Source organism: Harmonia axyridis, chromosome 2 (genome assembly GCF_914767665.1).
Source record: "Harmonia axyridis chromosome 2, icHarAxyr1.1, whole genome shotgun sequence".
Taxonomy (NCBI): Eukaryota; Metazoa; Arthropoda; class Insecta; order Coleoptera; family Coccinellidae; genus Harmonia; species Harmonia axyridis.
In genome coordinates, this window is record NC_059502.1 from 58,741,227 (window position 1) to 58,763,471 (window position 22,245).

At 35.8% G+C, this 22,245-nt stretch overlaps 1 protein-coding gene and 1 long non-coding RNA gene across 4 annotated transcripts in view; both read left to right on the forward strand.

Annotated features, from left to right (window-relative positions):
• The window catches only part of LOC123672530 (lachesin-like), a 143,450-nt gene that overhangs the window by 47,872 nt on the left and 73,333 nt on the right, over positions 1-22,245 (forward strand). The gene's annotated exons all lie outside the window — the stretch shown is intronic.
• Positions 1-22,245, forward strand: part of LOC123672532 — a 70,695-nt gene that overhangs the window by 10,580 nt on the left and 37,870 nt on the right. The window contains exon 2 of the long non-coding RNA XR_006746322.1: positions 14,874-14,928. This is a non-coding gene — a long non-coding RNA (uncharacterized LOC123672532). The remainder of the gene's footprint in view (positions 1-14,873; positions 14,929-22,245) is intronic.

Sequence of the window (22,245 nt, forward strand, 5' to 3'; positions counted from 1 at the left end):
AGTAATGCCAACTTAAAGTTATATACCTCGAAAAAAACACCCGTTAGTTTTGTTTGGAAATTGGGAATTAATTTCATACGTACCTGTTACAAAACATGTCTTTATTATTGAACATGATCGAAGACAATAATATGTTTATGATGTTCAATTATTCAAATTATCATAATTTTCACTTCCCTATTGAAACAAAGTAATAGGTAATCATAAAGTAAATTTAATGAGGAAAATGACCATTGACTTTAACTTATACCTACACCTCTTCGTATTCATGGCAACATGACATCCTCTATACGTGATTTATGCTTTATTCTCTTATCACGACCAATTCTTCGTACTAACGTTTGAATATTTTTCAATGAGCGAAGGAGTTATTTGCTATCTTTGTACGTTGTTTGGATTATGTCTCGAAGAACCTGAGCAATCATATATTAGGAATTATTTATGAATGCTTGCTGAAGGCGTTCATGGAAGAATTTTCAAGATATATATTTCCGTAATGAGCTTCAGTGTCTTCGAAAATATCATTATTAGCTTGGTACGTCTTATGTTGTCAAACGAAACTAGTTCTCATTTGAAATTTGGATTACTTACAACTACATAAATTCGAACATTAGCATCCCATTCCAAAACGACCACTGTTTATGTGCATACAGAATTCGAAGATAATCACAAACACATTATTTATATAATGAAACATTGAAGAATTATCATCAATATAATAAAGAGTCCGTATTCTTGCTATATCGATAAGATTATAATAATGCAGTTCCATATGAATTGTTTTGATTATTCTGTCATCGTATATGCAATAAAAATCTCATCGGTTCTCTTCAAATAAAAATTCCAAGAAACATGTTCATAATATTCCTTGATCGATCGTTGAGATATTATAATGGGGTTATTAATTTTATTATAGGCATAAAATGATATGGATGAAATGATGCACCGCGTAATAATATCGCAGTTAAGATGAATACTGAAATTGAATATAAAAAAATTTTGTATCCTGGGTAAAAAAAATCATAATTTCTCTTGAATTTCCGAAGTTTAAGATTTGGATTTTGTAGAATCCGAAAAGCTTAAAAGTATATTCGTTTGTCGTACGTTCTGTGCATTTTGTGTATTGGGGAAATGCGGACAAAATGAACTTTTAAATTTTTTCAAAAGTGGTGCCGTATAGCTCGGGGTTTCACAGTGATTCAGTTTCTGCTAGTGATGATGGCAATCCTGCGAAGAAATTTACATCCTACACTCTGTTTCACAGGTGCAATAGCTACAAATGTGTTTACGTCGCGTCGGTTGAATATTTTTGTTCACTTGGTTTCATGGTTTCTGAATTGCTTCTGGACAGTGTCATTACGATATTCTTTGCTGTTTAATGTATTCTTGTTGGTAATGGTATGACGTAATAATATGTATAAGTTTTAAGATGGATATTAGTTTTTTTTTAAATTATGCTTCAATATCATAAAAAGTATGTATCAGACAAAATGACATACTATCCTGATGGACAAAACGACATGGTATGTCATTTTGTCCGATACATGTCAAGAAAATATATTTTTGGAAATAATATGGAATTTTGTTGATTGATTTTCAAGTTGTCCTAATGAGCTCATTTTCATGTTGTTTTGAACCCATTTGGCAGGTACCATACGGGATATAACCTGGAATTTACTTTGTAAAAAATACGATATATTTTCCTAATGGAATCCTTTCACCACTTCCTCAGTGACAAGGCATAAGAAAGACAAAAGCTCGCAAATGCACGTTTGCGCCTTATTTTGACAAAACCAAGGCTAAATCTGCTGCGACCATTCCACCCAAGAAGAAGTAACTAGAAATTACTGAAACATTATTCAATAATAAAAAAAACCTGAGGTAAAAAAAACAAGGCCGTTTAAAAATAAAAAAGTCGTTGACATAGAAGAAATCGACACTGAAACGTTTCAAATTAACAATAAAAATGAAGATGTCGATGACTGCCCCTGTATTTATTGCAATGACGTTTTTTTTCGTTTCATACCTGGTGAGCAGTGGCTGCGTTGCATACAGTGTTTTCACTGGGCTTATACATCGTATGCTACTGTCTCGAGAAGCAAAACCTTCATATTTTCGAACTTTGCATTCAAATATTTGGTTTGTAATTATGTCTATTACGATAGTATGTCATTTTGTCCTTAGTATACGGACAAAATGGATTTTGTTAGAAGTCAAAATGATTTATTATATCTTTTATTTTTGTAGTTTAATTCAATTTTCAGCTTATAATACTTAAAAACAATCAACCAGAGTTATTATTTAGCAGCAAAATGGGAGTATTATTGCAATAACTAAAAATATATGATTGAAAAACAAAACAGTATGTCATTTTGTCAGCATTTCCCCTATGTATTTTCATGCAGCTTAGTATGTGCAACTCTGATGTATGCATTTTGAAGGCTAAAGCTTAATAAAAGTTGGGATATTTGAAATTATCTAATAAATAAAATAAATTAGAAATTAATTTCCACAAATATGTAAACTGTGTTTATGGAAATTAATTTTGTTTTATTTCTCTCAATAATGACTTTCCATCGAGTAAATATCAAATTCATCAAACATTCGAATTATTCATTTATGTTTATAGATTAGCGAATCGAAGATTCAGAAACGTTTCTTTTAATATTTCGGTGATTACATTTCCTCCCAAAACCTATATAACCGAATTATTTCTCAATATTCCACTTCCTGATCCACAACAAAGATAAATGAATTTTGAAACCAATACATTAGGAAGTGAAAGCTTTCCATTTCAATCAACATCATCGTCATGCAACCTTGAACCACACTCACTAAAGATCATTCCTCTATTTCATCTCATTAATGGTATTTCGCTAGTTTTTCAATGAAAGTAATCTTAGTGCAACCTTAATGAAACTATCACCTGTCAGTAGTGAAATGTATACCTTTTAATAGCCAAGTATCTACTCAATCATTCATAGCCTGCTTAATCGCCAACGTGGGTGACGGTCCATATTATTATAAAGCGTTGAGTTCTTCCACTTTTAATTTCATCATCGTCCGGCTGGTGTGCATTTCAATCCAGCAGGTGCTGAATACTAAGAGAGGTCATTACTGAGTAGAAGTTAGTGAAAATGTATAATCTTTCATAGACTGTATGCCGCTGCCACAGCCCACTCAGACGTGGTCACCACTTGGATGGCATCAATTGCGGACGTTCAACTCAAACTTCTCATTTATTTCTGTCTGTTCTGTTAATTCACCGAACAGCCCGAAAGTATTTATTGGTATTCTTGGTAATTGTTATTTAGGCGTTAAATTGGGTTTTGTAGGAAGAATTGAAATATCTTCCTAATAGGAGTTGAATCGATTCACCCACATTCTCAACAATTTAGCTACATGGATACAGGGTTGTCATGCAAAGAGATGAAAAGAGTTTCAAAATTGTGGATTTTTTAATTTTTACATTCAAATTTCAAATTTAATGACTCTGGACTTAGATCTCGCCAGTTCACATATCGTTAAAATTCTTGGACTCCCTTATGTAAGTTGAAATGAGACACTATTAATACAAGTCAATGAGTGTATTACAAACTACATTTTATTCGTTTATGTAACTAATGCAATGGCTGAATTCAATCTTAACTGAACAAGATAAAAATACAAACGGAAAATAGTGCATAATACAATGAACAGGATTCAGATAAGCCAAGTAGCCTGAGCTTGACTTGAAATCGACTCAAGTTCAAGTCAAGTAGTTTTTCAATGTCAAGTCAAGTACTTAATAAATGAATACTTGACTTGACATTGAGAAACTACTACTTGACTTGAACTTAAGTTGATTTCAAGTCAAGCTAAAGCTACTTGGCTTGAGCTTGAGTCATGCATCTTGAATATAAAGCCAAGCCGTAAATTCCTATCAATGTTAACCAGAAACTGAAATAAAGAAGAAAACCACTTTAGAGCGTTATCAAAAATGCATTAATATTCGGTGTGTCCTCCCTTATTCTGTATTAAAGTATTAACGAGCCAGTGCATGGATACAATAAGTGAGTTAATTGTATCATCCATTGGGTTGGGATGTTGTTCAGTTCTTCTTGGGTCGCGCGTGTGAGTTCCTGGTGTTTGAGATTGCTCGTTTAAAAAAATCCCATATGTGCTCAATGGGATTCATGTCTGGCGAATTTGCTGGCCACGGTAATTTTTGAATATTCGCAATGTCTTATACATTTTGCAGTATTCTCATTCAATCGACCTAGCATTGTCATCCATCAAAATTAAATTAACTTCAATTTCATGTTGGAGAGGATAAATAATGGGATCAATAATGTTTCGAACATATCCATCCCCTGTCATAGTGTCTAGAATGGGAATAAGCTGCGTACGACGATTTTGTATTATGCCTCTCCAAAACATTACTGATCCTTCTTGATATGAAACGAATTCTTTGGCAGAAGGTTGTCTTTCGTATTGCTCTGGCCCTCTCCAAACTCAGTGTCGCCTACTGTCAAAACTAAACCAATTCTGGTTTCGTCTGAAAAAATAATATTTCGCCATTGACTCAACAGCCAGTCTCTAATTTCCAGTCCCCACTGTAGATGAGAGGCTATGCCTCTTGTAAGTAACCTGAGTACTATTAATGGTCACCTGGATCGCAAATTGATCTAGCAAGTCTTCGTTGATTGTGGTACTAGAAATTAATCGACCAAACGTTCTTCTTAAATGAGTTCGGACAGCTGAGACTGTTATGGTTCGATTCCGACGTATATAATATCCTTCTAGATACCGATCTTATCTTGCATTAGTTACTCTATGACGCCCAGTTTCACGTCTTCTGTGAACGCTGTTAGTTTCTTGGTACAGATGCACTATTCAGGTAACTGAAATGCGGGGTACCCTTAGTCTATCCGCGATTTGATGATTCGACAGATCCTCATCATGCAAAGCCACTATTCTTGGTCTATTGAATACTGACAATCTATTGCCAGGCATAATTCCAAAGAAAAACTCAATAATCACTTAAACACGCTAAATCGATATGAACCACTTTTGAAACATTGGTATGTAATTTTATAGAAAATTGTTTTTGTATATATTTCTGCATGTCCAGCACATTTGAAAGAAATGAAGATTAAATGTACAAAAAACCATATATCCATCATAAATATTTTCTTACAATTTACGAGGGCGCTCCAAGAATTTTGGCGATATGTGTAGATACTCATTCCAAATATTTATATTGATATACCTATCGTTTCAACTATTGTTTCTAATAATAAACTTCCAATATATAATAATGAAATTGAAAATATATACCGGGTGAATTTTTTAGGTTGAATTTGTCAAAAATCTAAAAAAAAATATATCAACGTCTTGCATATGATTTTTTCATCACCATTCTAGAACAGCAATATGAGATATTCTTCCTTTTGATTAGATGATTCACATAATCCTTCTTCCAACTCTCATTCCCTCAATCCCGTAGTCAAAAAAGACACAAATAAATTTGACATGGCGTGAACTCGTTAGTAACTTCTTTATAGCTCAGAGTCGTTATCATTCTATGGATGAAGATGGAATAAGGCACCTGCTGCGCTAGCAGTCAAGGCAATCCCTTATATTTCTAATATTAAACTAACAACTGAAGTCATTATGTCTGGAAATTATTTATAACTTGAAATATTATGGACTACACCAGGGTTTCTCAAACTCATAGCGGTACGTACCCCTGTCAGACAATCGAGACAACGGCAAACACCTTCCAAAAACTATTTATAAATGAGTAGAACAAATGAGGTATTGTATTGAAAGATAAAAATCAAACGATAGATGTAGATATTTTGTGAGGAGAGAAGATATTTTATTTTTATTGATTAATGTGATGGGTGACCTTGTTTTTTTTATGACAAATCCTGCTCAATTTCAGTCTTAATTCAGATTCAGCGATTTCGGTATTCAATCCAAAAACTCAAACATCATCATACATTCAAAATGTTGAGTTAAATTGCAATCTGAATTGATTGGCCTTTTTCAGATTTTACATTTTGATCAACTAGCTACTGTGTAGCGAAAGTATTGTTATTTAGATAATAAAAAAGTGGAAATAGAGGGTGTTTTTTTTAGAGCTATAGAACTTTAAATTGCAATAAAACAACGATGGATTATTCGATTGACATGAATTTTATTTATCCGCAAGATAATCTTGTAGCATTACATTTTAAATATGATTTCTGGCATATGACCGCCACGGCTGGCTCGGATGTAGTCCAATCTGGACGTCCAATTTTCGATGACTTTTTCCAACATTTGTGGCCGTATATCGGCAATAACACGGCGAATGTTGTCTTCCAAATGGTCAAGGGTTTGTGGCTTATCCGCATAGACCAATGACTTTACATAGCCCCACAGAAAGTAGCCTAGCGGTGTTAAATCACAAGATCTTGGAAGCCAATTCACAGGTCCAAAACGTGAAATTATGCGGTCACCAAACGTGTCTTTCAATAAATCGATTGTGGCACGAACTGTGTGACATGTTGCACCGTCTTGTTGGAACCACAGCTCCTGGATATCATGGTTGTTCAATTCAGGAACGAAAAAGTTAGTAATCATGGCTCTATACCGATCGCCATTAACTGTAACGTTCTGGCCATCATCGTTTTTGAAGAAGTACGGACCAATGATTCCACCAGCCCATAAAGCGCACCAAACAGTCAGTTTTTCTGGATGTAACGGTCTTTCGACATACACTTGAGGACTAGCTTCACTCAAAATGCGGCAGTTTTGTTTGTTGACGTAGCCATTCAACCAGAAATGCGCTTCATCGCTAAACAAAATAAAATGGACGTAGTGCGCGATACGTATTCCGCACAGATCCATTATTTTCGAAATGAAATTGCACTATTTGCAAGCGTTGTTCAGGCGTGAGTCTATTCATGATGAGAGAAGTGAGGAAGTAGCCTCCTTGAACCATCCCATTTAATGGAGTTCATTAGAACTCTGGGACTGGAAGGCAAGCTCCCCCACGAGGGTGGAGGAGGTGGACTTCCCCCTAAAAACATCCATTTTTCCTTAAGATGTTTTTTTTCAAGATTTGAAAAATTCACCCTGTGTTTGATTTTTCCTGGCACAAAATAAATTAATGATTTGAAGACTAGATATTGTATGTCCGCTTTTTGCTAATGTCTGGATAAAATGACATTTTGAAGACATATAGAGACTGTGTAAATATTATATCTCCCGAATAACGAGAAGAATTTCATAATTTTTTTGCAGTTCAAATTGGACATACAATATCTGCGCTTCAAAACCACCGAAATATTCATAATTCTCATTTTTCATTATAACTGAATGATTGCGCGCCTAATCACATGGATATTTCCATAAGATGACATGACAGGACGAGCTCAAAACCTGAATCATTTGACCCTAAAATTAACTGTTAACAATCGCCCCATATCACAAAATGATCACATATTCATATTCAAATGACGGGGACGATCTGAATATTTAAATATTTCTAGTAGTGAACTTCCCAGAAAGGAGGTATGCGGTGGTCACTATTTTCCAAACATCAAATTGAACGTGACTTTATTCATCCGAGGCTAGGCCGATGATGTCATGTCCTGATGTGTGACGCCCCATTTCTTTTGGGTATTTGGCAACGCGCCACCATGAATTGTTTATACTGCTGGCGTCATGTTACGGATGCACTCGGAATGAATGCGATATCGGAAAAGTGTCGCAGCCAGTGAAATTTCCAACCCACTTTTCACTATCTAATGGAAACCGTGTTTTGTGAATGCACGCGATTACCGTGACGAAGACTTTACATGCAGAGAACAATGACTGGAGACTACGAAACAGCATTCTGAATATATCATCGTGAAACAATGCTCTTGGAGATTTCAAATAGTATCGAGAAATTGTTTATGGCTGTCTTACCTGCTAGGATGATAAAGATATCACAGGGAAACAGCTGTTTAGGTGGCCAGGTTTTCTGAACTGATATAACGGGTGTTTTTTTTCGAGGTATATAACTTTAAGTTGGCATTACTGTTCAAGATGGCGACCGATTTAACAGCTGTCAAGTGATTTATTCTCAGTTTGGTTTGGCAATAATTCATCATGAATAGACTCACGCCTGAACAACGCTTGCAAATAGTGCACTTTTATTTCGAAAATAATGGTTCTGTGCGGAATACGTATCGCGCACTACGTCCATTAGCGATGAAGTGCACTTCTGGTTGAATGCCTACGTTAACAAACAAAACTGCCGCATTTGGAGTGAAGCTAATCCTCAAGTGTATGTCGAAACACCGTTACATCCAGAAAAACTGACTGTTTGGTGCGCTTTATGGGCTGGTGGAACCATTGGTCCGTACTTCTTCAAAAACGATGATGGCCAGAACGTTACAGTCAATGGTGATCGGTATAGAGTCATGATTACTAACTTTTTCATTCCTGAATTGAAAACTATGATGTCCAGGAGCTGTGGTTCCAACAAGACGGCGCAACATGTCACACAGCTCGTGCCACAATCGATTTATTGAAAGACGATTGCTTACCGCCTAATTTCACGAATTGGCCTCCAAGATCTTGTCATTTAACACCGCTAGACTACTTTCTGTGGGACTATGTAAAGTCATTGGTCTATGCGGATAAGCCACAAACCCTTGACCATTTGGAAGACAACATTCGCCGTGTTATTGCCCATATACGGCCACAAATGTTGGAAATTGGACTTCCAGATTGGACTACATCCGAGCCAGCCGTGGCGGTCATATGCCAGAAATCATATTTAAAATGTAATGCCACAAGATTATCTTGCGGATAAATAAAATTCTTGTCAATCGAATAATCCATTGTTGTTTTATTGCAATTTAAAGTTCTATAGCTCTAAAAAAAAACACCCTTTACTTGTGGTCTAATACTCTTTAAGTCGATGAGAATAGAGCTCGGATTATACCATTTCAGTTAATGAATTCGATATGGTAATTTCCTACATACATTTAAGGCGGGAGATTCACTTTCCGGTTTACTAGATGTGCCAACCATAACACAACACCATACTTATGATCTCATTTGAAAGTAACTCTGCCTTCAGGAACCGACTGAAACATCTGGTTTGTGATATTGATGTTGTCCAATTTGATAAAAAGCGTAACTGTACCCAGGCAAAAAAGGGCGTGCGTTGGTACGACTGATGCGAACTGGGTGTAAATACGCGATGATTCATACGATCGTTTAAGTGGTTTCGATCCGTGCCGTAATTAACTTCGATGATGAAAGCAATCGAATCAATTTAACCGCACAACTGACATAAAGGACCGGTTCATAGAACATCAAATTGATATTTATTTATTCGAGACTGATGACGTTCGTCTGGAGAAGATGCAATTGCAACAATATATTTATTACGTACGTTCGACAACACTGATTTGGTTTGCTTGAAAATTAAGAGAAAAGCTCCACCCTCATGGCAATTCAGGGAAACTAGTATGCAGCAGCAAGCTCTCAACTGGAATCAATGTGACATTAGTTTCTGGGAAATGATGGTGCAATGAATTGGACATGAATAGTCCTATTTTCAACAAACTTAGGTCGGTTCGGATAGAACGTTGTCTTACTACTGCTATGGAAAGTAGCGTATTCTTCATAGCTTACTCAATTTCAAAACAATGTATTACTCATATTGTAGAATAGTTATTTATAATACAAGTGCAGAAGGCATTGATATTCTTCCACGAGTTCAAAATTCAAAAACGAGCCACGAAGTGGCGAGTTTTTGAATGAACGAGTGGTAGAATGAGCCTTCTGTGCCAGAATTATACATTATTCTCTCTAATTCATTGCATTTTCATTGAAATTTATGCAATATTTCCATAAATATCATTTAGTGATATTTGTATTGAAAAATGTTGGTTGGCAGAAGTGATTTCTTTAAGGCATATTGATGAATTGACAGATAAAGCCGTGACGGAAAGTTCGGAGTACCAACATATAATAATGAAATATAACCATGAAAACTGTGCGTTTCTGATATATTCTCGCACGATTTTGTTCTACAAGATGTGGAAGAATGAACGGAATAACCACAGAATTAGAGAAATATTATTCCACGCGGCACTTAGGCATTTGAGAAGTCGTTTCTAGGGAAACTCGAGAAATGAACAGATACTTTCAACGAACGTCATTTTGAATTGAATTAGGTACATTACTTGAATTATTCAAATTTGTGCAGTTGTAGGAACAGTATTATTATAGTGTGCAACATGTGGAGAAAGTCCTTTCCTCACTCGTGTGTTTGCGGCACTCGCCTTTCAGGCTCGCGCCACAGACTTCCTCACTCGTGAGAAAAGTTGGACTTTCCCACTTGTTGCCCAATATAACGGGTGTTTTTTTTTTCGAGGTATATAACTTTGAGTTGGCATTACTGTTCAAGATGGCGACCGATTTAACAAAAATATTTATCTATATGCTACGACCTCATATGAACAGTGTTGTAGCAGATTGATCGGACAACGTACAGAGAAAACTAAATATGAGTGAATAATCGAAAGGTTAGTTCATTAATTCAACTATAGTTTTAGCTATTGAGGATATTTCATTTATATTTGTGAAAATAATGACATAGATCATCCAAGAGCAAAAGATTTGATAAAAAGAACCGTTTGTATCCATTGTAAATCTACTTGTAACTTTTCGTTCAAATCCACCTGTAACTTCCATCATTTCATTATATACCCCTCAGTGAAGCAACAGGAAGCCCATTATAATAGCGTTTCATTCCTGTGATTGTGTTATTCCATAATCGAACCACATGCTCTCTTAACCTTCTCGAAACAACCGTAAATTTGGCTTTGGAAGTCAACGTCCTATTCCTAGAAATAACTCGTGTATAGGGGCAAGCTTATCCGCCTGTTTATCGAACCTGTAATTGGGATATTGAAATCCATGTGAAAGAATAGACTACTATTTTGAATTGGTTCGAAGTTTCAATGAACAGCTTGATCGTTTCATCGTTTCTAGAAGGTTATGTTGTTGGTGTTTTACTTTTTATTTTGACTGCCACTGTAAAATGCCTCTGTTTCGGATAAATAACTTCTTTTGGTTCTTTTTTTTCGATATGTTCATACATAATTGCCTGAGGAAAAAAATTGATAGCCTAATTGTTGAAAATCATGGACTTGGCTTCATCTTCCTTGGTCCTTAGAATATTGATACAGTTAATCAAATGACATATGAATTTTAAATTATTATTATTATTCACTGAATTGTAGTCGTTGCAGCTCTGTTAGCCTTCTAGGAACTGCGACCAATTTGGATATTTTTGTCAACCCTACCTATTTATACAAACCCAGGGAGGCCGTTGATACTGTTAACGAAACCGACGACATCCTTAGGAGCCTTGGCTATCACTTCTTGAGTATCCAGAACTGACTTTTCCATGTGAGTGGTCCTTAGGCCAGTCAGCTCTGGACAGTTGCACACTATGTATTCGGCTGTTTCAACCTCCTTTCCACAGAACCTGCAGCTGCAGATCTCATCTGCTGACTTACCCATGCGGTACAAAAGATATTTACACCAACAGTGTTTTATCTACAGTCCCACCATTACACGAAGTTCAGCTCATGGTAGCTTCAGAAGCTTCGTGGTATAGGTCGGTGAAAGTACCACAAATTTCTTTGTCTGAGGAAGACCTGGAGTGTTTCTCCAGAGGGTTTTTCCCACTCCCATTGTTGGACCGCTGTTAAAGATCTTTATTCATGTAAACAGTGTGAATTACAAATAGTGCAAGTGTATGTAGGACACAATTCAATGGTACATATAAGTATGTATCACAAGGTAACAAATGGAATGTCGGCAGTGAACAATGGTATAAGTGAAAATCAAAAATTGTCTCTGATAACAGTGATAACGCTCAACCGTTCACTCTCACACACTTAGAGCGAAAAAGGCCATAATCCCGAACACGAACACATGCAACACGCATAAAAGATCGATTACGCTCTGTGGATCTTGCCAGAGGTAGCAAAAAATAAAATGCTAATCCCACGATCTGCGACTGACATCTTTGTAGATGGACCATCCTCCTCGTAGAGTTGTCATCACGAGGTCCCTTTTCGGCACCAGAACCCCTTTGCTCCGATGATGAAGGGTAGAACTCGGATGCTCCTGCCAGGATTCCTTGCCGCCATCACCTCCAACAGCTCTGTCTGATCATATGTTGCTCTCTTCAGATGATATGTTTCAGAGAACGACCTAGGGGCCTCCCATGACACCCCCACGTCTGCAACTATCACCTCCGCGTCTTTAGTGCAGACCTTATCGAGGTTGTTGAGCCTGCCTCTGGTGTCCCTGATGTGAGGCTCCTCGACAACCTCCCATCCCTTCTTTCGAGCTGCATTGGCGATCCTCTTCACGACAAAATTGTGTCTGTTCATCCACGTGGTATGGCCAAGTGGGCATTGCTGGAGCATGTGGGAAAGGGACCCACCTTACCGCAGCCAGCTCTGCACATCCTGGATTCACAGGAGCCATACGGCAGCCCTCTCGTGGGCAGCGATTTAGTTTTCAGCTTGATCGCTGAGATATAGTCCTTCCCTGACCACACCATCGGCGATGAATGAACGTAAAAATTTGAGGCACCGTCGTTTTCAGCTTGTCCTGTAGAATGATCTCTCCAATATTTCTGCATTGTTCTTGTCGACCGCATGCTTGGTGTTGAGATGTGGCTTGATCATTTTTCTCACGCGGTCGGCCCAGGAAATATAAGACGTCATTACTCCATCAAAAAGTTCACAGGATCGTCTCGTTTTCTCTACTCTAGCCATTATGATTATTGGGATCTTCCTGGAGAAAGAGAACACACCAAGACCCCCCAGATGTACGGGGGTATACAGACTTTCATCGATTATGTGTACAGGCAGTCTTAGAATCTTCTTTACTGCTCTTCTTATCTGCCTGTCGGTTTTCTTTAGGACCTTGGAGTTGCCTGAAGGGGATTGCATGGAGTATACATATCTCGGTATTAAATAGTGATTCACGAGATCAAACTTCTGTTGGGGCTTCAAGGGTGCTCTCATTATGCGGCCCAGTTGGGCATCCAGGTTGGTGGAGTCACTTGGGGTAACCCCGGCACAGGTGTAGTGGTGCCCGAGGTATTTGAAAGTGTCGGAGACGGTCCCAATTGGGGGAATAGGAAATCCTGTCCAAACCAGCAGAAGGGCTCAGGACCAACATGTGTTAACCTTGATGATCTTTTTGCAAGTTCATCGATTTTTTCGTTTCAATGCCACAATGCCCCAGTACCCTTAGTTGAGTTATTTTATTCCCTCTGACCAGTTGCTTTATGGTATTACAGCACTCTCATGTCAGTAGAGACACCTGGTTATATGATTCCAGGGATCTCAGCGTGGCCTGGCTGTCCACTTTGAGGTTTCTTTCGAGACACTCTTGGGTGGAGTATAGACAGCAAGTGTCCCGGTTTTCAAGATAGAGAGCTCACTTCCAAGAGATCTAGAGATCCTCGTTTTAGGCCCATAAACCCTAATACCTGTGTCTCTTTCTAATTTTTATCTATCGGTATAGCATATGGACGACTTCTTGTCCAAGCGATTCATGAAGTCATTGGTCATCAATGACCGTTTCAAAAAGTACTTCGAAATCGAATTTAGTTGGCATCAGATCTGAGGGTTTTTCCAAGAGATTTGAATCTAATTGATTCAATATCTCCATATATGTCCAATGCAGTTTCTCGGATGGAGAGTTCCATTGTAGGATATTCTTGTTGCTTCCAGCAAGCCACATTTGTTGAAAATCATTCCAACATCGACTTGGTTTCATCTACTTTGGTCCTTCGAATACTGATACCTTGGAACATAGATAGAAGGAACGGAAAGTAAACATTTGTGCTTTTCTTCTAGATCTTTGTTGATAAAATGTCTGAATTTTCAACATTTATTGACAATTAATAATTGAAATCACAAATTGCTAAATTTATCTTAATTTTAAAACCACTAAAATATTTCGAATGAGTGAATAATTGGTTTAAAATTCAACAATTCTTCATCACTTTTCTAGTAACTGCCACTAGCTTCATACAAAAAATTCGCACAACAGTTTATATGAGTTTTAAAATATTGAAAATATCGAATAAACTATCTTGAATTCCTACTTAAAATAAACTTCTCTGTTCAGAGTTATTATCCTCGAAGCTATTGTAAAAATCAGTCCCATGTCAGTTCTTTCTTTGAAGCAGTAAAAACGGCTCTATCAATCTGAAAGATAAAACAATAGAGATCAATTCTCCTCTGTGCATTTGAAAAGCTTTTGTGGACCATCAAAGTGTACCTATTTGCGGATAAATCAGTTTCAGGTTCATTCTCAGATTCCCATAATCTTCTGTTCAACTTCCCTTGATAGTCCGTATCCCCATAAACTTACCTGTGATATTTTTCACTTAACCCTAATCTCGGAAGTCTGACGCAGAGTTTAGATCTATTTGGGCTGAGAGAAATATACCCTTATATAGCAATAAATCTAGTACGCCAACCCGAATTGGAATCCCTGGAAATATGACCCGTATCAAAGAAGAACCAAGAGCCGTGGAAGTTGATCGATTACTGATAATATTGGGTCCGAGGAATTACATTAAAATTAACGATTATACGTGCGGACCACCACTGTGGAATGTCTTGTTATATTCTTTATGGCTTTCATTCGAGAAAACTCATGAAAAAATAGCTGGGTGTACGTCTTATTGATATGGTAATATTATATGGTACTTAATGTGTTAATACTCTTGTTCATCAGCAGTTAGGATGTAATTTATGGTTTTATATTTCATATCTTCTTTTTTTTTGTTGCAGGTATGTCTAAAGGAAACGCTTTCATCTTGATACCACCTAGTTAGGGAACAGGAAGGTGAGATTTGAGAAATGAGTATTTTGACGTCACGTATTTAATCATTTTACATCAATCAACAATGTTCTCCGAAACTGAATGAAGAATTTACATCTTAGCTTTGAATATTTGATCAAATCGTAGAGGAATAAACATAGATAGGGAGCATATGTCATTTTCAGTAAGCAAATTTTGTCCCCAACATGAACTATCAAATTTCACATGAAGCGCGCGGAAATGAAAACGTATCAGTGAGACGATATTTCACCCAATTCGCGAGTTTCTCCACTTCTTCTCGCATAGTGAATCAACGTTTCATATCAACTCAAAATATATTGAGATGAATGCCTAAATATATGAGAAACTCAGAAAACAATTTTCAAGCGCGCCAAACGACGTAAAACAACGGATGACAATAGTTGCCAAACCTTGGATTTCAGCAGGAAGATATAGAAAAAAAAAATATTCTGCATACTATAAATTCGACAATTAGGAAAAATATCGGATTCCAAATAGTCAAATTTGCATATTTAATTGAGAATCACTCAAATGACTATATGTCATTCAATATAATATACATTAATTAATGATATAGTAAAATTGTGTATTTGAAAATATATCACAATCCGACAACGTAATCTAACCATATTGGGGACATATCAAATTGTTTTTTCAATAATTCAAAATATATCCATCACATCGAATTGAAACTTTTAAGTGAATAACGACACCAAATTTCATCTTACCAGTTTGTGATCTGTTTATTTTTATTATAAATTTATGAAATTTCTTGTCGTTATTAACGACAAAGTTCCGATTTGATGAGACAGATATGTTTTGAATTATTGAATTGAAAATTCAGATTTCTATATCACCTAGAACTAACTTGGAACATTCAGATCTCTTCAACAGTTATCGCTTATAAAAATAAACGGTGTTGTCATGTAACAAGTTCTTCTTGGAGAAGAACCTCAATACTAGTAAATACAGTTTATATTGTAGTTCACAACTCCTATATCTAAAAAAGGCCACTTCCATAATACAATTAATGATGATGAAATATTATTCCAACTCATTTTCAGGAATAGATTTCAGTACACGTTGCGAATTATCCAAAGCTTATTACAAATTTGTCTTATCGACTTCGAAAAATGCCTGGAAGTAGTAGGTACCTAGTTTTTTGATAAGGTTGTTCATAAAACTTTTCATTGGACATCTTCTAAAATTGATGTAAAAAAATTCTTTTTGAAATTCTATAAAGAAATTGGTGTCAAAACTTTCGAGGAGTAAGTTAATTTTCTAGATTCCTCATTTGCTATTCAATGATATTCAGTTATAATATCACAAGAGCATAGACAATATTCGATTATACACCGATTCCCGAGACTTAGTTCGCGATATATCACGAGAGCGCAGCTCGAGTGGTTCGAATAATCGAAATATATTGTCTATGCTCGAGTTGGTATTCGTTACGATTATATAACGAATAATTTCAAAAACTATAACCAAAGCACTGCATTTTGATAATTCAATAACATTTTATTTGACTTTATTTTACTATGTATTTATTTTTATGTTACTATGGAATTGATCACAATATGGCAGGAGGTGAAACACCAAAACGATTATACCACGTCGTCAAGGGTATATTCACTTATCAATAAGCCATATCTATAGGAAATTCATGGATTCTATTGGTTCATCAAAACATGAGTTATAACGGGTGTTTTTTTTTCGAGGTATATAACTTTAAGTTGGCATTACTGTTCAAGATGGCGACCGATTTAACAGCTGTCAAGTGATTTATTCTCAGCTTGGTTTGGCAATTCATCATGAATAGACTCACGCCTGAACAACGCTTGCAAATAGTACAATTTTATTTAGGAAATAATGGTTCTGTGCGAAATATGTATCGCGCACTACGTCCATACTATTTTGTTTAGCGATGAAGCGCACTTCTGGTTGAATGGCTACGTCAACAAACAAAACTGCCGCATGTGGAGTGAAGCTAATCCTCAAGTGTATGTCGAAACACCGTTACATCCAGAAAAACTGGTGCGCTTTATGGGCTGGTGGAATCATTGGTCCGTACTTCTTCAAAAGCGATGATGACCAGAACGTTACAGTCAATGGTGATCGGTATAGAGCCATGATTACTAACTTTTTCATTCCTGAATTGAACAACCATGATGTCCAGGAGCTGTGGTTCCAACAAGACGGCGCAACATGTCACACAGCTCGTGCCACAATCGATTTATTGAAAGACACCTTTTGTGACCGCCTAATTTCACGTTTTGGACCTGTGAATTGGCCTCCAAGATCTTGTGATTTAACATGGCTAGACTACTTTCTGTGGGGCTATGTAAAGTCATTGGTCTATGTGGATAAGCCACAAACCCTTCACCATTTGGAAGACAACATTCGCCGTGTTATTGCCGATATACGGCCACAAATGTTGGAAAAAGTCATCGAAAATTGGACGTCCAGATTGGACTACATCCGAGCCAGTCGTGGCGGTCATGTGCCAGAAATCATATTTATAATGTGATGTCACAAGATTATCTTGCGGATAAATAAAATTCATGTCAATCGAATAATCCATCGTTGTTTTATTGCAATTTAAAGTTGTATAGCTCTAAAAAAAACACCCTTTATTGAAATAAAATTACAAATGAACAATCCAAATAAGAAGCGTAACTATGACTTTCTGAAGTCTTAATACAAAATAGTGACAATATATTTCGGAACCGTTCACATATCTGTCGAATAAATAATATGGATAACAAATTTTCTCATTCTAGATGTCTGTCATCCATGCGGGTAGTGGTTAAAATTTACCAACCAGCCACGGTATATTTATTATTGCAATCTGTTGCAGCCGACAGTTCGGAACTAAATAAATTACTCTGTTAAACATAAGTAGAAAATGTCAACTTTCAATTTATATCGCATTATTCATCAATTGGTCCTGAGTTAGGATACACGTCGCCGGATTAAGAATAGCCTGTTGGAGTTCAAGGTTTGTCATCTGTAGGGTCCTTACAATTCGATCATAAACATGAATGTGTGAGAAACGGACGATAAATAAATAAGGCATATCGCCATCGGAGTCCTTGTGGCTCGATCCAGATCATATCGGTGGACTTTATCAACGGTGTTTGAAGTAACGCTTACTTAACGTCAGATGAGATATGCTTTGCTTTGAGCTTAACACTAGATGTTTGATATACCCAGGTCAAACTACCATCACTAATCATGACTCCATTGGATAGATAATAGTGAAAGCATGTCAATCAGGGTGAATTAATATTCTGTTACATCGATGTGTTTCATTAGGAAGTGTATGTTTTCGATTAATGAGCATCGAATTCATATGTCTTAATGAATACGGATACTGTTTGCAAACTTTTCTTATTATATATTCAGGACAATTCAAAAAAGAGTAGAGTAGAGTAATTATACTGAGATCTTTTGTTTACTTATATTACAACAATGTTTTTTTAATGGAATACAATCAGTATAAATCTATGCGAGATGATTCCCCAATATAAGTGACCTGTAGCGATTCTAGTACACCTGAGGATTCGAAAAATCATCGCTTGTAGAATAGGTGCTGGTTGAAGAAACCCTTCCAATGTCGGAGCAGATTTGGTATTATTTACTTGAATAATATTGAAGGGGTTTCTAAGGACAGAAGTGACTTTTTTGTTGACATTGGCCATAGATAGTGACGCGGTGGTGATCTTTGTTCAAGAAACCCGCATGGCAACTGAAGAACAACTCCGTGAAAGAGGATTTTTAGCAGGTTAGATATGTATCGATTGATTGTCTATTGAGTTCTGTTTATGGTCTGGCTTGTTATGTTGAAAAATCATTAGTTAGTGGTGTTGTATTGAATCCGGAAAGGTGGAGTTAACGAAGTATTTTTTATTTCTTTCAAATTTCATGAATTTACTTTCCACAAAACTAGTCGTTTTTGACAAATTATGTGAAAGTTTTGACACTTGGGCACACTTAATTCCATTTCCATAGCAAATTGCAAAAGAATTTCCTAGTTCGATATGTTTATCACAAGAGCTGAAAATGAATTCATTTCAAGTAAATTGAAGTTTATCTGAGCTCAAAATAAATGAATGATTTTAAGCCAGATCAAATCACAAAGACAAAACGGTACACATTCGAATAATATGTTAGAGTGATTTTATCATGCTTGAAAGAACAAGAACTTTTTATCGGACAAACTGTTAGTTTTCACGCACTCTTGACTGCTTAGAAATTTAACGAGAACAAACGTAGGTGATAGAAATGACAGGGAAGCTGGAGCGATTCTAATATCTAGTACCGTTTGTTCGAATTTTAATTGCTAATAAAAACTAGTCCATGTTTAAAAAAAAACTCTTGCGTACGATACATTCACGAAGTCTTTTGAATTCATTAAGGTTCATGTTTCAATGGAGTATTTCTAGCTAGTAGCTATACCATTCAGTGGAGTTTGAATTTCTAAACACGAAAGTGAAGTCAAGAGATTTTGGACGCTCTCCCATGCCGCAATTGTGCTATTGAAGACTATATAAGTGTATATAAATCGGTAGCAGATATAAAGAAACTACTAGATATAAAAAAGTGAAGTATTGGATTAAAGTTTCTTTTTACATTTTTCTATACCAGTGGTCCACCAAAAGAAGTTCTGTAGGAAAATAGCGGGCAGAAAAAATATCACCCGGTAGATTTGCATTAAAAATTAGCGCACCACATGATGAAAAATTTGAATATCTATGCCAAATTTGCATTTCTTATGAAGGGATATGAGAAAAAACAATGAAAAGAATAAACAAACTTTAACATCCTGAATGTCGAAAACAAAGCTTTTGTGGGTCTATATTTATAGGATTTTTTTCTTCAAAAGATTCGAGGAATCTGTAATTTTCGTTTAGGAACACCCTGTATAGAGTGTAGGCACTCGAGAATGAAGAATGTCAATAGTGAGCTGCCACTCAGTATCTATGATTGAATCCGTAAATTAAAAATAACTCAACACAACCGCTTATACCACACAACACTCGAAACTATTTCCATTAAATCTAAAGTACTTCCACGTTGTCTTAACTTTTCCTGTAAGTAGACTAACCCTCAGCTTACCCGAATCTAATCTACAAGTAACAAAGATCCCTTTATTTTTATACCGAAAGTCTTACATCACCGGCGCTATAATTTAAATTGGGAGAGAAAAGAGCATTCCCAACACGAATGTTTGAAATTCAGCTGCCACCCGCGTCTGACTTGTAAACAATGAAACAGCTGAAAATGTGATTCGACTATATGACGTGTGAAGAATTTATTGTGAAATTTTGATGTTGAAATGGACGGGAAATATCTGGAATGAATATCGATTTGATTTCAACGGGAAATAAAAGGAAATATAGGTACTCTGAATGAATTACCTACATGATAAATTCATTTTTTGCTTTATTGTCCCACTCTGAATACCGTAATAATTTGTGGTTGATTTTTTTAAATTTATGGATAAAAGAAAGGGTAATTGTTTTTATATTTTTTGCCACATAATTATAAATCGTTTATTATTTCTAATAATGAACCTTAATTTAAATTTCTTCTAAATATTATGGAAATTAATCATTAGGTATAAATAATTACAAAGGTTATGAATTTTCACTTTCTGAATGGTCATTCTTCGAAGATATCTTTCTATAATGTCAGTAATTTTATGAATTTTGAACCGGGAAAGGATTCAAATACTAGTTGTCCTCAAATTCTGCGCGACCACCTGAATATCGAAAAAAATTACCCAATATTCATTTATATCTATCAGCACTATTGATCAGTGAGGCAGAAATGTATCAAATAATGATATTATGTAACAATGGAATTTCAATGAAAACTACGTATATCTAGATCTACGTTTAATCAATGTTACAGAACCTGAGATCTATTCAATTCCAAATCTGAACTTCATTTGAATTTAACCTCAGCATTCTTACTAGACAAATAATACAGTGGAAGATAAGAAAGTGTTAATAGAGCAGAATAAATAAAAATCGACGAGTTGTTAAGATTAGATTATGATGTAAGATAAGAATAATAGCGATGACTTATTTGTATCCAGCCACTGTTTGAAATGACAATCTATCTCAACATGTTATGTTCTTACAAAGATCATCCTTCACATGTTAGATAAAATTCCTAGCGGGAAAGACAAATAGGTTCTAAGACAAGATGTGTTTTACGATACCCGTCAAGCTTCATCTCTCACGAATCTCATTCAAGTGGCATATAAAAAGATGGATGTCATCACAGGTTTTGGACAGTTTGGCGTGTGAGGTTTTCATGCCTACAAAAAAGTCGTTTAGGAAAGCATCAGTAAAAGTTTCTGTATACTCGGATCGAACCAAATATTTTCGAAGGAAACCATTAGAAGAGTTTGCATTGTATTTTTCAATACAAAAATTGAAATGAATTCGAATTAGATTAGATATAAAATAAAAATATGATTCTAACGATAGCAAAAAAATACGGCTCTTTCCACCATTATTCCATAATCAAATTCGATAAATTGGTATAATCATCACAAAAAAGTGGGCTACATGAAACACCTTATATCTCGAAAACAGAGTGTTGCGAGCTCATGTTTATGGACATTTTTCCTGAAATTATCCAAAGAATTTCTTAATTTAAATTCTACCTCCAATTAGGAACACCCTGTATATACTATTTTGGATATCTGTTTTAGTTGAACTCGTAATGAAAGAACATGTTTTCCCCTTTGTTGAAATAATACCCCTTCTGGAGAACATCGAAATTTGTAGTTTAGACAGAATAATGAAATTACATAGGCAATATTTGGAATTGTTTTTAATATTTCTCATAAAATAAATTATATTCTTTACTTCTCTCATTTTAATTTATAATTTGATCATAAGCAAGGGAGTCTTCCGCCTGTTTAGAATTAAGTTTTGTCTTTTTTTGTATCCCATCTAGCATCCTTTTTATTGTGATATGGAACTCAGGTTTATTATTATCGGTGCTGCTTTTCTTACTACTTGTAATATAAAAATCTAATAATAGTTTATCCGGAGGCAATTTATATATTTTCCTGACTTCATTACTACAAATTATTCTGGTTAGTCGATAGAAGCCGAAATGGTGCCATGTAAAATACCCTTATTAGTGTTAAAAAATTAAGGGCTCAAACGCCGATGTCAGCTCATCTGATGTTAATGTAACCGATATGTAGGAAACGCCCTTATTAGGGGTCTAGTGTTAGAGAGGCAGAATGATCTGAAGGGTGTAACCCTGTTGATATTCGTCTCGAGTTGTAAG